Raw genomic sequence first — 13,549 nt, forward strand, 5'->3', positions numbered from 1 at the left:
AATCAGTTTTGGTATTACAAAATCAAATAATTCGTTTTTACCAGAATTTTTAAAAAAACATAATAATTAAACAGTCGTAAAACAGTCACCAAAACATACACAAAACAGTAACCAAAACAGTCGCAAATGAGTAATCAGATCAGTCGCTAAAGCGTTGCAAATTCAGTCGCAACTTTAGCGACTGTTTGGCAAGGCAATCACGACCACAATTATCAGTCGCCAATTAGTAGCTCCGTGTCGACTGTTTGGCGACTGGTTATTTTAGCAACGCACTGTTTAGCGACTACGTATATCAGTCGCCAATCAGTCGTAACTAAGTAGTTTGCGACTGTTTAGTTACTGTTTTTGTAGTCGGCAAATCCATGTTTTCTTGTAGTGAACCTAAGAATTAGCCCAATATTCTTGTCTCTGCAAGGGTTTTTTAACCAAACAACTGCATCCGCCAAGATTACTGGAGGGGAAACACGAGCTTTAGAGGTGAAGAAAGACCAAACCTCCCTGGAGAAAGGACAGTTAAAGAATAAATGTTGGAGGTTTTCATCCTGCGTACCACAGAGGAGACAGAGAGGTGGAACTAACAGTCCCCATCTAATCAACCTATCCCTGGTATGAAGACGTCCCCTCACAACAAGCCATGTGATAAAGGCATGTTTTGGTATCCTCCCTTTGAACAACTTAACGTGTAAGCATTTGAGTGGATGGAGTTTGAAATGAAAATTTAACAGCAGTCAACAAGGCGACAATCAGAACCGGTCCCAAGCACAGGCTGATGAAGCATGTGCTTGCGGCCCGGAAATTATATCTAATATTTCGGCCCTCAAATTTAAGAAAATTGTTGTTAGTGTAGTGGTAAAGCTGTTCAACCTTGTGTCTGTGGTCTACGGTTCGAACCATAGCACCATCAGTTTTTACAATTTTTTTTTCTTTCTTTGGCTTACTAAAAAGCCAGCCTTATCATAGTTTTGAGCTTGTGGCCCCAATATCTTGTGCGACGGCTCTGGCGACAATAATACTACGTACGTTCATATTTTTGCTATGCACCGATGCACGCTAACAGAACTAAGAAAGATCAAGGCAGATGTAATGCAGTTGAATGACTCTAACCATTCAAAAAAAAAAAAACACAAGGAATCCAAAACATCCAAAAGGCAAAAGAGAAGGAGATCGAAGAAAAAGTCAGTTTGGTCTGGTCCCGGTTTAAAATGGGTTTGAAGCCAATAAACAAGAATGAACCAAAGTCGAAGTCCAAAGAGACTTTGGCAAAATTATGAGCACCTCGCAGACTTCATTGTGTAGCTAGTCAACTTCCTATGCAAAGATTCACACACCTTGAGTAGGACATTGCACCCCTTTTAAGTTCAGTAACTTCAGGGACATCGAGCTGTGTAGCTGAGAAGTGAATTCCATCTCCTCCAAACACAGAAAATAGTGCCAAAAATGCATTATCATATGAGTGAGTGAACATCAGGATTCAGGACAAGAAGTAAGTGAACGTCCCATGTGTTTAATTAGTATATATGACACTTTATATTATCGATCCACAGATTTAAAGGTAAGCTTCATGATATTTTCTATTAGTAAAGAACATTTGATAAGTATTTTCAACCATCGTATAAACAACATTCATGAACATAATAAACAAGCTCTAAACAGTGTTGAGTTCCGAATGTTTTGATCAGAACTAACTGATAAAACAATAAATCCTTATTCGAAAAGGAAAACAAACAGATAAATCAAACGATTAATATCTATATTATTATTTTCACAGTATTTTTCAGAAGAAGGCTTGGAGTTCAGACTTATTTACATACAATGCCACTGTAATTAAAACATTTAATACAAAAAACAAAAAAAACTATAGTATCAATACATTAAAAGTATTATGTTTCTCTCCAGGCTTGACACATCAGCTTTGTTATTCATGCAGGAGCTGACACCTCAGTTAAAACAGGTAACCAATGAAAACATTTTAATTAATACAGCTTACCTGATTTTACGCCTATGTGGACTAAATAGAAGAGAACCGAACCGAACGTGAGAGTGTTTTTATTTCTCCTGGCTTTCTTTTACTTACGGTTCGGTTTGGAAGCGTACAACAGAGGAACTCAAAGCGTTAATTTTTTGTCAAATCACTTGAATCTGAGTGCAATTACTTTAGATCTAAGTAAAATCCATGCAAATATATGTGTTTTGAGGTTAATCTGAGAAAAAATTATATGCGGCGCTGCAACCTAAAAAACTAACGAAGAAGAAAAGCAATAAGGTTTTTTTTTGTTTGTTACTTACACATGGCCTATATTTTTTTAATTAAAAACTGATTATTGAGCTGTTTTTTTCTGGACCTTTCGTTTGGGCTTTTTGTTTAGCTAACGAGGATGTCTTTCTTTGCTTATGTATTTCGGCTTTGTGTAATATATTTGATATCAATGAAATTTAGTGTTAAAAAGAGATGGGAACAAAAAAATCTACATTTAAATTAATGAAATAAAGATATATATGGCATACTCTACAATTTAAGATATGATATTTTGAATTATTCATAACTATACAATTAAATTATACAAAACATATTATATATATATATACGCGTACTGTTTCCTAATTTTTAAAAAGATTTCATGAAAAAAAACACTAAGAATTCAAATATGTTTTGGAGATTATATTTGGAGATTAAAATTGAGGATGGAGAAAAGAGGAAGGAGGAGGCTTCTGTGTGGGTTTATTTACAAGTTGCGGAGGAGAGAATCAAAGAAAAGGTTGTGAGTACATTGCATCAAGCTTCGGAGTTCGAAGCACCACTGGACCGAGTTGATTTATCTGGTCGGAAACTGATTGCTCCTTGAAGAATTTGCAAAAATTCAAAGTCTCCTTGTCCCGAATCTCTACAACAATCAACTTGAGATATGTTCTAAATAAAATAAAATAAATTGTGACATATGATCAAGTCTGTTAGTGTCCTGATATTTTATGTGTCAAAGATGTAAACTTTTGCTTTTGATCTGTAATTTTACGTATTTTTTTTTCTTTTACTTTTGCATATATTCTTTAGCTTTTGGATCGGTTCTTGTCAAAATATAAACTTATATGGATTGTCTTTAATAAATAATATATTTTGATCAGTTTTTGTGTTGATGTCTAGATTGAGATATATTTTAAAGTGTATGTTGTTATGTCTTGTTTTTTTTTTGGACAAAGTTGTTATGTCTTGTTAACGCCTAAAACCTGCAACAAGAATAAAGGTCGACAAAGAGAGAAAGAGATGACATATTGATGACCAATTAAAAAAGAAAAGAAGACAATGTATGTGTACAATACTACAATGGGAAAATGTCATGAAAACCCACTTTGGGTGTGAGCTTTTATTGATAGAGGACGCGAGGAAGGGCAAAAGAAAGCTCTCCTTTGATAAGTAGTTCCAAAACCTCAAAAGGGTCCGGCAGGCTAGTGATCAGAAACCTAAAATCAGACAATGATAGAGCGCCCGTACAATAGGAAAATGTCATGAAAACCCACTTTGGGTGTGAGTTGTGTCACAAAAACCCACTTTCCACTCATGATATGCTTTCCCAAATTTTTTGCTTATGTGTCCACACATTTTGGACGATTTTGCCCCTCTCCTCTTTCTCTCCTTCTTTTCTCTCTTTTTCTCTTCTTTTTTGTTGTTAACACTTAAACAAAGTAAAATACATTTATTTGTTATCATAAAAAAAATTTTCTACTGATTTCTATAAAATATATTATGATTACATATTTTCTACATTTTAAGATACATATTGCTATATTTTTTATGAATTTTTAGATTATACAGTATCCATCAGTCGTTGAACATTTGTTTAATTATAAGTGGATAATCAATTGTAGTATTGTTAATAGATAGTTACTTGTGTTTATTCATACAAAATATACATACATAAATTTGGTTAGATCTTTATCCATAGCATATTATCCATAACACAACATAGACCAAATAAGTACAAAACCCTTTAATTCTAAATTTTAAATCCTAGAACATAAACCCTTGAACCTAAAACCAAAACTATTCACTTTAAAAAAAAATAAACAAAGTTTAGTGGATAGAAAAACTATGGATAGGTCTCCATGGATTTACAAAGCATATCTAGACATTAAGCTGAAGAATAGCAGTTGAATGGTGGCTATGGATGTGATCATGTGGATATTTTTTTGTGGATACCAATGTAGACAGACCAAAGAATCATCATACAACATCCACACAATTAAATCCATAGACACCATGAGCTCCTTGCTTCATATTTTTTGTTGGTCCAGAAACATATACACTCATAAGTGGTTAATAAACAAAATAAAAATTAACAACATTGATTTATTTAGAACATTGAATATCAATCATGTGGATTAGTAGTTATGGATACTTATCTTATAATATCTTGCTCATTCTTTACATGAGCAGAAATTTGTCCAAGATAAATTAGCCACATAGATTTCTTTTAGCTAAATGTTTTTGTACTATTTTTCAGCTAGAAGTAGGTATATTAGAACTTAGAAGTGTCACTAGAAGCATACTACACAATAAACATGGTCATTATTAATCTCAAAGCCTATCCACCAAATTCTGACCACGTGGACAAGCAATCCAGATGAAAATTATTGACAAGTTTGTTGCATGTTCAAACATCACTATAGTTTAGCCACTTAGATGTCTTTTAGCCAAATGTTTTTGTACTATTTTTAAGCTAGAATTAGAGATATTAGAACTTAGAAGTATCACTAGAAGCATACTACACAACAAACATGGTCATTATTAATCTCTAAGCCTATCCACCAAACTCTGACCACGTGGACAAGCAATCCAGATGAAATTTATTGACAAGTTTGTTGCATGTTCAAACATCACCATAGTTTAGGGTTTAGACTTTAGATGGTATATAGATTCAATGTCTATGTTTTGAGTTCAAGTTGTATTGTCTAAGGTTCAAGGTGTAGGATTTAGGGGTTAAGATTAAAAGTTTAGGTATGTGGATGATGTGTCTATATTTTTAATTCATGGTTTAGGATTTAGGGTTCAAGGTGTATGGTTTAGGGTTTAGGATTTAAGATTTAGGGTATAAGGTTTACGTTTTTGGGCTTATATGGATTTAGTGTCTATGTGGTGTTAGGATTTAAGATTTAGGGTATAAGGTTAACTTTTTTTGTTTGTCAACAACTAAAGTTACTAAACTTAAAATTTAGTATGTTTATCACCAACTAAAGTTACTAAACTTAAAATTTAGTAATGAAAATGAAAAATAAATGTTAAAAAAAAAAAATATTAGAAAAGAAAGAGTAAAGTTAGAGAGAGAGATGAGAAAGAAAAAAAAAAGTAGAAAGAGAAGGTTAGTTTAGTTAGAGGGTGTAAGTTGTAATTTGACATAAGAAAAGTATATGGATAGTAGAAAGTGGGTGTAAGTGTCAATACTTTAGGAGAAAGTGGGTGTGGGTGTCATTTTCCCTACTACAATCAATACTAAAAAGCTTGAGTATAGATTTTAATATTCTGATTTGTTTGTCAATTATTAATAAATTAATAGATTTTTTTTTAAATGAAGCACAAGGCCTATTGTTTTGCCACGTGAAATAAACATCGCCTAAATAAAATTAAACCAAACTTAACCGGTAATATATACACCGAACTGGTTTAAACTTTGTTTCAACGAGAACCTTCCTCAGCAGACACCAGTAGTATTTATGATCGATGACTGATTTCAGTATATATAACCTTTATGGGTTTTACTTTTACATAAGGTGAACCAGACCCCATCATCAAATCAAAAGCCCAATCATAAACCCCAAAAAGGAGATGTTAATGACAAAAAAAATGTTTTGATAGATTTCTTTTTTGATTAAAAACATTCAATAAAGTTTCATATCCGAAGACAAAAATGGTTGGACAATTCTGAACACAAGTTCGACTCAAATGAGTTAATTTTTCCGAAGCGAGAAAAAACATTTTTCATTATATGTTTAATAATTAATTAACTAATCTAAAAAACATGTAAGGAAGTAGAGTTGATATAACACAATCAAACAATTTTTTTAAAACAAAATATTCTTAAAAATCTCCTTGGTTTGATAAAAACATTAAATATCAAACACCAAAATTGATTAAATAAAACAACAACTAACAATAATAATGGTCCTCCAATACATACTAATACAAGAAAAAATGATTTTAATCTACAGTTTCATTTCAATAATAAAACTAGCAATACATAATAACAAAAACCTAAAACCGAAAATATTACCAATGAATATTGTTAAAAATTATATTAATAATGATTTTTTTTATTCACAAACACATATAAAATTATCCAAAAATAATAAAAATAAAAACAAAATATAAAACAATCCCGCGGCGTAGCGCGGGTACTATTCTAGTAGATATTAACAACATTTACAGACTTATTTCCCTAAATATCTGACCAACATCAATTTCTATTTTCTTTTTCAATTACAAGTTTTAAAATGTTTTAATGAAAAAAAAACTATAGTATCTTACCTTATTTAATTTCGATTTTCCATAATTGGTTTGGCATTATACATGTTGTCCATTATACATAAATTATTTAATGTTTTTTATGTTAAAATGCATAGACCAATTGATGTCAAAATGGGTAGAAAAAATATAAAAATAAACTAATAATGTATGATTTTATTATACTATATATATATATTGTTTTAACCTCCAGAAAATGGTATATGTTTTTTGACTAAAAAAGATGTGTCATTTATAGAGTTATGATGTCAAATACAAACATATATATCATGTTGCACAATTTAAATAGTGAATACACCAAATTTAGTCATATGAGTAATAACAATAATATTACTAAATTTGTGATAATAAAACTAAATCTGAGTAAATACAGATTTTAGCAATTTAACATATGCACAATACTAAAAAAGCAACAATAATTTATGGAAAATTTTATTTATTCACGGGTCCAAACCTAAACTAAAAATAACCGTAAGAATGTGATGGGAATTAGGTTAATATTAGTACACTTATATATTTTTGCGGGTTGGTTTAAAAACACAAAAAAATATATTTAAAAACTTAATTTTATATGAAAAGAGTTAAAAACCAACACTAACCCGCTACATCATACTCAGATACAAAACTAACTATTTTTTAATAACTATTTTTTTTATCCACAGGTCCAAACCTAGACTAAAAATAATCATAAGTATGTGATGGGAATTAGGTTAATATTAGTACACTTATATATTTTTGCGGGTTGGTCTAAAAACACAAACAAAATATTTTAAAACTGAATTTTATGAAAGGAGTTAAAAACCAACACTAACCCGCTCCATCATACTCATAGACAAAACTAAGTAATTTCAAATTGGTGAATAAAATTTAAATCATCTATATATACATTTTTGGAGACAATTATAAAATAAATCCTGAAGTTCAATACTATTTACAAGGAATGCCACTGACATTAAATATTTAATTAAATTCATTTAATAAAAACTAATTATTATACATAGTAATTGTTAGAGGAGCATATGACATAAATTTCGGTTTAATTATTATAAAATAATTCGAAATGTATTTATAGAAACTAATTAGTTCTATCTAAATTATCAAATAAAATAAATATACCTTTTTATATTTTAACACCATTTCAGAAAATGATTATTTCTATGTTAAACTTAATAAAAATTAAAATATTATTAATCTTTAGACTTATAAATGTTAAAAATCTCATAAAACAGAGTTTATTTCAAACCGGGTTATAACAACATTAGCATAAATTTTAAATATTATTAACCAATTGCTAGAACATGGGTTAAATTTTAATTAATGTATAAATATAAGGGATAAAGATTTAAAATATGCAAAACATTAGTCATATACTTATATATATATATAGTTAATCTACTAATCAAATTATATTTTTCTTTTCTAAAGTAAAATATAGCTATGCGGTGTACCGCGGGGTAAAATCTAGTTGTATACTAACTACAAAGTATTATACATATTAACAGATGTTTACTTTCACAACAACTAATTTTGATTGATTAAATTCCAAAACAAAAGAATTTGATTAATTAAATTTCAAATGAAAATAATAATTTTTAAATAGATAAAGAAAATAAAATTACAAATATCTCAATATTATTGTAAAAAAGTTTAAAACATATATTTGATCTAACATTATGTATTTTTAGTAAGTTATATAAAATACTAGGAGAGTTACCCGCACGCTTGTGCGGGCAAGAGTTAAATAAAACAAAATGTCAAAAAAAATAACCTATTTTCAAATTAGTTTTGTGTTCTTTTTAAATATGTTAAAAATTGTAATTAATTTTGTATTTTAAACTTTTAATCTGACATTTCTAAATGGACATTTAAAAAGAGTATTTAATAAAATCTTAATTAAAGTCTTCAATATATATTATCTTGTTAAAAAAAATTTTAAGCCCATTTGCAAAATGGGAAAAATCCATTGAGCCTGATCCATATTATGTGGTTAATTTAAATTAGGTAGAAGTTGGGTCAGAATAATTTAATATTTCGTTTAAACCATCAAGAAAATTTGGAAAGCAACCCTTAAAAGGGTTTGTAGTACTTGATCATACAAACCTTCAAAATAATTATAAAGTTAGCATATACAAAAAGATTGTTAACAAATATGCCTTCAGCTTAAACTTCTCCAGTTTACCCTTCATGCTGCATTATGTGCTTAATGTAATAACGTCCAGTAAATTCCGAGCTAAAAAAATAGAAAACACATCCATAAGTTAGACCCTAACATGATACACCACTTGATATTTTTGAACATTAATGTGAAACCCCAACCCTCAAATACACCAAAAGAACTCCGACGACTTGCGTTAAACTCTCTAATTAATCAAACCTGACCTGAAGGAAAGAGAAAAGAGGGGTGAGTAAAACAAGTTTTACTCAGTGAGAACGATCCCGCCTGTCCACAAGACCGTCAACACAAAACTAAGCACACCAGCAAGCGCATACACAAAGTCTAAGAATAAGCTATAATCAAACATGCTTCCTCGACAACATATAACCTATATATTTCACTAAACACAACTCACATCTAAAACATCGAATCATGCCACCACACAATATCATATAACAACTCGTAACATATGCAGGCACCATTGACCATACATATCTTACTCATGTTGACACAAATGGTCATACATCCACTCTACTCATGCAGACACTAATGGTCATACATCCTTTTTCTTCATGCAGACACTAATGGTCATACATCCACATATGAATATCAAACACTCACGTAACACATATCTATCATTAATAGACATATTATCACTAATCATCCTATATCATACAAACAATCAAACAACCTATCCCTAAACCAAGCATAACACGATTACGGTCAAAATAGTTTGGTGTTCAAAATCCAAAGATCACACCCTCACCTGACTTTGAGCTGGTGAGAACTGGAAGGAAGAAGGATGGAGCAGCTAGCAACAATCTGAAACTTGCAGCAGAAGAAAAACAGTTCAACACGTATTAGGGTTTCTGGGTTTTGACAGAAGCAGATTCTTGACCGACAAGCAACCAACGCAGAAGCTAAGGGTTACCTTTTCTGGTGATAATGATAGCTCAGGTGGCTTCCCTAACACTCCTTCTATCTTTATCAACCGTCAAACTGACTTGAAGAGCTAAGATAACGCCGGAATTCTTCCACCAAAACCTCAAGTCGAAACTGAAAACTGATTCTTACACTTAGTTAATTTCTGGGTTCAGAAAACAATGGTTTTTCACCAACTTGCAACTTGAACTGCGAATGGAGTTTACCTCGTAATGAGGAACCGAAAGTTGCTACGTCTTCCTTGCAGCAGGATCTATCCAACAACACCAAAAGCGTGATCTGGGTCCTTCAGATCCAACGGGAAATAGGTCGCCAATACCCCTACTTGACAATGTTTTTGAATTCCTCTTCTTCACCAAAACTAACTGTGGAACCATAAATTACAATCTCAGTAACCAATAGAGGCATACTCAATGGAATAGACCATATATCCATGAAAGATATGTCTTACCTTAATGAAACCGGTGTTAGATGGTGGAAACGCGACGATCAACTAAACTTCTCTGTTTTCTCGATGGAAACACACAATACTACCAACTTCAACTATGGGGAATGATTGAGGCTTAGAATCGATATTTTCTTATGATCTTTCAGGTTAAAATCAATGAAAGTGATAACAAAAAGCTGCGGTGACGAGAACGAAGCTGCGTACACATATATACACATACACACATTTAGGTATTTTTAATTAGAGAAGTTGGGCTTTTATGGGCTGGATTTCTTTTCAACACAAACAGGAATTGGTCCACAACGTTGGATTGGGGTGTTACAATTAAAAACTTACATAGCCTTGTGATTCTCAAGTCCTACAAACTCCGGTTTTAAATAGATCTTGGAGGAGGCCAATGTGTTTACAATACACGGTTCACCTAGGAATGTTTTAAGTGTTAAAAAGATTATTAGATGAGTATACAACCTACTCTGAAGAATTTTTTCAATCTAGCAAGTTCTATTAATAGTACATACCTTCATACTCTCCAATCCTCCAGAAACGCAGTACACAAAACACCGGTTCAGTTTGATATGTGAGATGGCATCCAGATGACTCCCATGAAGACATGAAAAGGTTAGCATAGTAATCCATTGCACGACACTTTACAGTTTCATTCCTACAAATGAATATACTTGTTACACTCTACAAAATAAAGTCAGACTTATAAATCTTAATATGAGTAAAGATGCAATAAATGTGACTTACCTGCCATTTAATAGTGTCAAAACAACTTCATAAGCACCATTTCCATGATTTCTTCTGTCATCAACAGCTACTATACATCCGCAAACATCTATTTTTGGAAAAAGTCAATAATATTTTTTACAATGTTTGTATCCAAAGCTTTTTGACATTCACATGAAACTATTTTGGTAAAAGTTCAATTTGTACTTTTCTATTGAGGTACCAATACACAAAGTTCCAAAATTCTTTTAGAGTTTCTAGATAACTCAACACAAAGCTAAAAAACAATCCAATCCAATTTGGTTATACTATGTTAAAATAAATAAATTACAATTAAATTTTGAAAAATGTACCGAAAGATATGTGATGATTGATCCTTCCACGATATATATCATCCAAATCTTCGAATCGGAAGTAATTTTTGGAGTTGATTAATTCGAGCAGGAACATGGTTGAATCATCCGTAAACTTGATCTGAAAAGGATGATGAGTATTCCTCTCCCTGAGGGTTGGATGGATGATTTGGAAATTTCAAATCTGATACCATTCGCCCTCGTAAATATACTTCCGGAGCTTTTTAAGTATAGTTGGGACAAAGGCGACCTCAATCGTGTCACCCTTCAAGGTTTGTTTAAAATCGTGTGAGTAATCTAGTATATAAACATTATTAAAATAAAGATTTATGTAAAATCGATTTTCGATTAACTGCTCTAACCTTCGTATCCACAAGAAGAAGAACTCGTTTTGTGAAGAACTCGGTGACATGCCAAGAATTCAAGACTTTAGCGTGAATACACCAGTTCGTTCGTCCTCGATGAAGATCAGAAATGTAATCGATTCTCATGATTTTACCAAATTAGGGTTTCTTACTCTTCCTTCACTGTTTTCGAAGACGAAAATGGGATTTCGGATTTGTAAGAATATAAACAGTCACTATTAAACGTAGCGTTGCGTCTTAATCGTTTTAGTGTCTTTTTTTTTTGTTTTTTAATATTTATAATTTTAATAGGTATAATTATGATTATAATTACAGATTAGTAGTATTTTTTATAGTCGGTATATTTGATGTTAATTTATTTTTACAATGGTCTAAGCGTTTATATAATTAAGAATTACATTTTATGGTACAACAAAAATATTCATTTGCAAAAAACATTTTTGTAACAGTCCTCATAGTAGTTAATAAATACACATTATGATACAGTTAACAGTTATTTTATTTCATTTAACATTGTTTATAACAACAACAAAACGACTTTCTTCAATATGAATTTATATATTCTAATTTCATAGAAATCTTATGATTTGTGATATGTTACATGCAGCAAAAAAAATAACGATGAGGTTAATGACAAAAATGCAATGTTAAGTCTATTATTTTGATATATTTTGAAAACATCTAATATCTTTAATTTTTTATAGTAGTTAACATGCTAAGACGTTGTTAATATATTAAGAATTTACGACTATTTTGTAATTAAAATTAAATAATTATATTGCATAATATTTATTTACCGCATATATTATCTGATATCTTTCGTCAATATCCGTATACCATCTTGGGAAATTTTATCTTGATGTAATCATTTTGGTAGGGTAAACAAAAAATCAAAATTATGGGAATCGAAATCTTACTGTTTTATAAATGGTATGTTTTTGGTATAAGATTTTTATTTAATTTTTTAAAAATTAATTTTTAAATGGCATGCATCTGTCATTCATGAAAGATACTCTGTCAAAAGTATCTTTAAAATTTGATATTATGCATAAATTGTCTAAAATATATATTTGAACATAATTTAAAGTTCCGAGAAGAGTTTTTGGCATAAAAACGAAAATATAGGTCCAAGATTATAACAACAAACAGCTGAAATTTTTCGAATAATAACAAATTTTAACATTACATAGAATCATTAGAATCACTCTCATCTTCTTCTGAGCCGTTGTAATCTTCATCGTCTGATGTATCATGAAAACAAAGTCTGCAGAAGATAAAAGGAACATAAGAGCTAAAACATCTCATAGTAATGACTCCAAACTAATATTTCGTCATAGTATAGGAAAATTATGAACTTACAGTGCCGGATCTGTAGTGAACGCTCTTGCTTCGTTTCCAAGAAGAAATTTAGAACATCTTATTTGAGACATTAGACAACGCCGACCTTTTATTAAAAAAAAGTAAGTTCCAAATCTTAAATTTTATATATTGGCTTATCTAAAACAAAAGCTTATGCTTATATATTGCTTAATACCTTCAAAGACAGAGATTCTCCAAAACATAAGGAGACACAATACTGGTTCACTGGCATAAGAAGGACTTGCAACATGTTGTTCCCATTTTTCATGAAATTCCGAACATGTATCACCGACGGCAATACATTCAATCTGTTCGTTACTTTGCAGTAAAAAATCAACACTTGACAACTTCAGTCTTAATAATTATGTATTATTTTCATTGGCATAAATAAATCAAAATGAGGTAGTACATCCTTTAAAATTTTAAAAACTATTTACTTACTTGATGTCAGTTACAGTAAAGGGAAGAACAACTTCCAGACCATTGAATCCAACTTCATTTTCTAGAAAAACAATTTGACGATCTTGCCTTACTCTTACCACCGTTCCACAAAAATCTGAAATTGATTGAAAAGAACAAAAATTAAAAATAACTATGAATCTAAGGAAATAATTTATTAAAAATGTAAGTTAAACAGTATATTTAATTTTATTTACAACCACAACAATTTCTCTCATCTTCTGCAGC

The 13,549-nt window shown here is 30.7% G+C and overlaps 1 long non-coding RNA gene across 1 annotated transcript; it reads right to left on the bottom strand.

Annotated features, from left to right (window-relative positions):
• Nucleotides 1-9,373: 9,373 nt before the first annotated feature.
• Nucleotides 9,374-9,973, bottom strand: LOC147948754 (uncharacterized). Its single transcript, XR_015580010.1, has 3 exons — nucleotides 9,815-9,973; nucleotides 9,598-9,729; nucleotides 9,374-9,488 (listed from the first exon to the last, which is right to left on the bottom strand). It is a non-coding gene; the product is annotated as an uncharacterized LOC147948754 (long non-coding RNA).
• Between the last annotated feature and the right edge of the window lie 3,576 nt (nucleotides 9,974-13,549).

This window comes from Camelina sativa, chromosome 2 (assembly GCF_030686135.1).
Source record: "Camelina sativa cultivar CO46 ecotype springtype chromosome 2, ASM3068613v1".
Classification (NCBI taxonomy): Eukaryota; Viridiplantae; Streptophyta; class Magnoliopsida; order Brassicales; family Brassicaceae; genus Camelina; species Camelina sativa.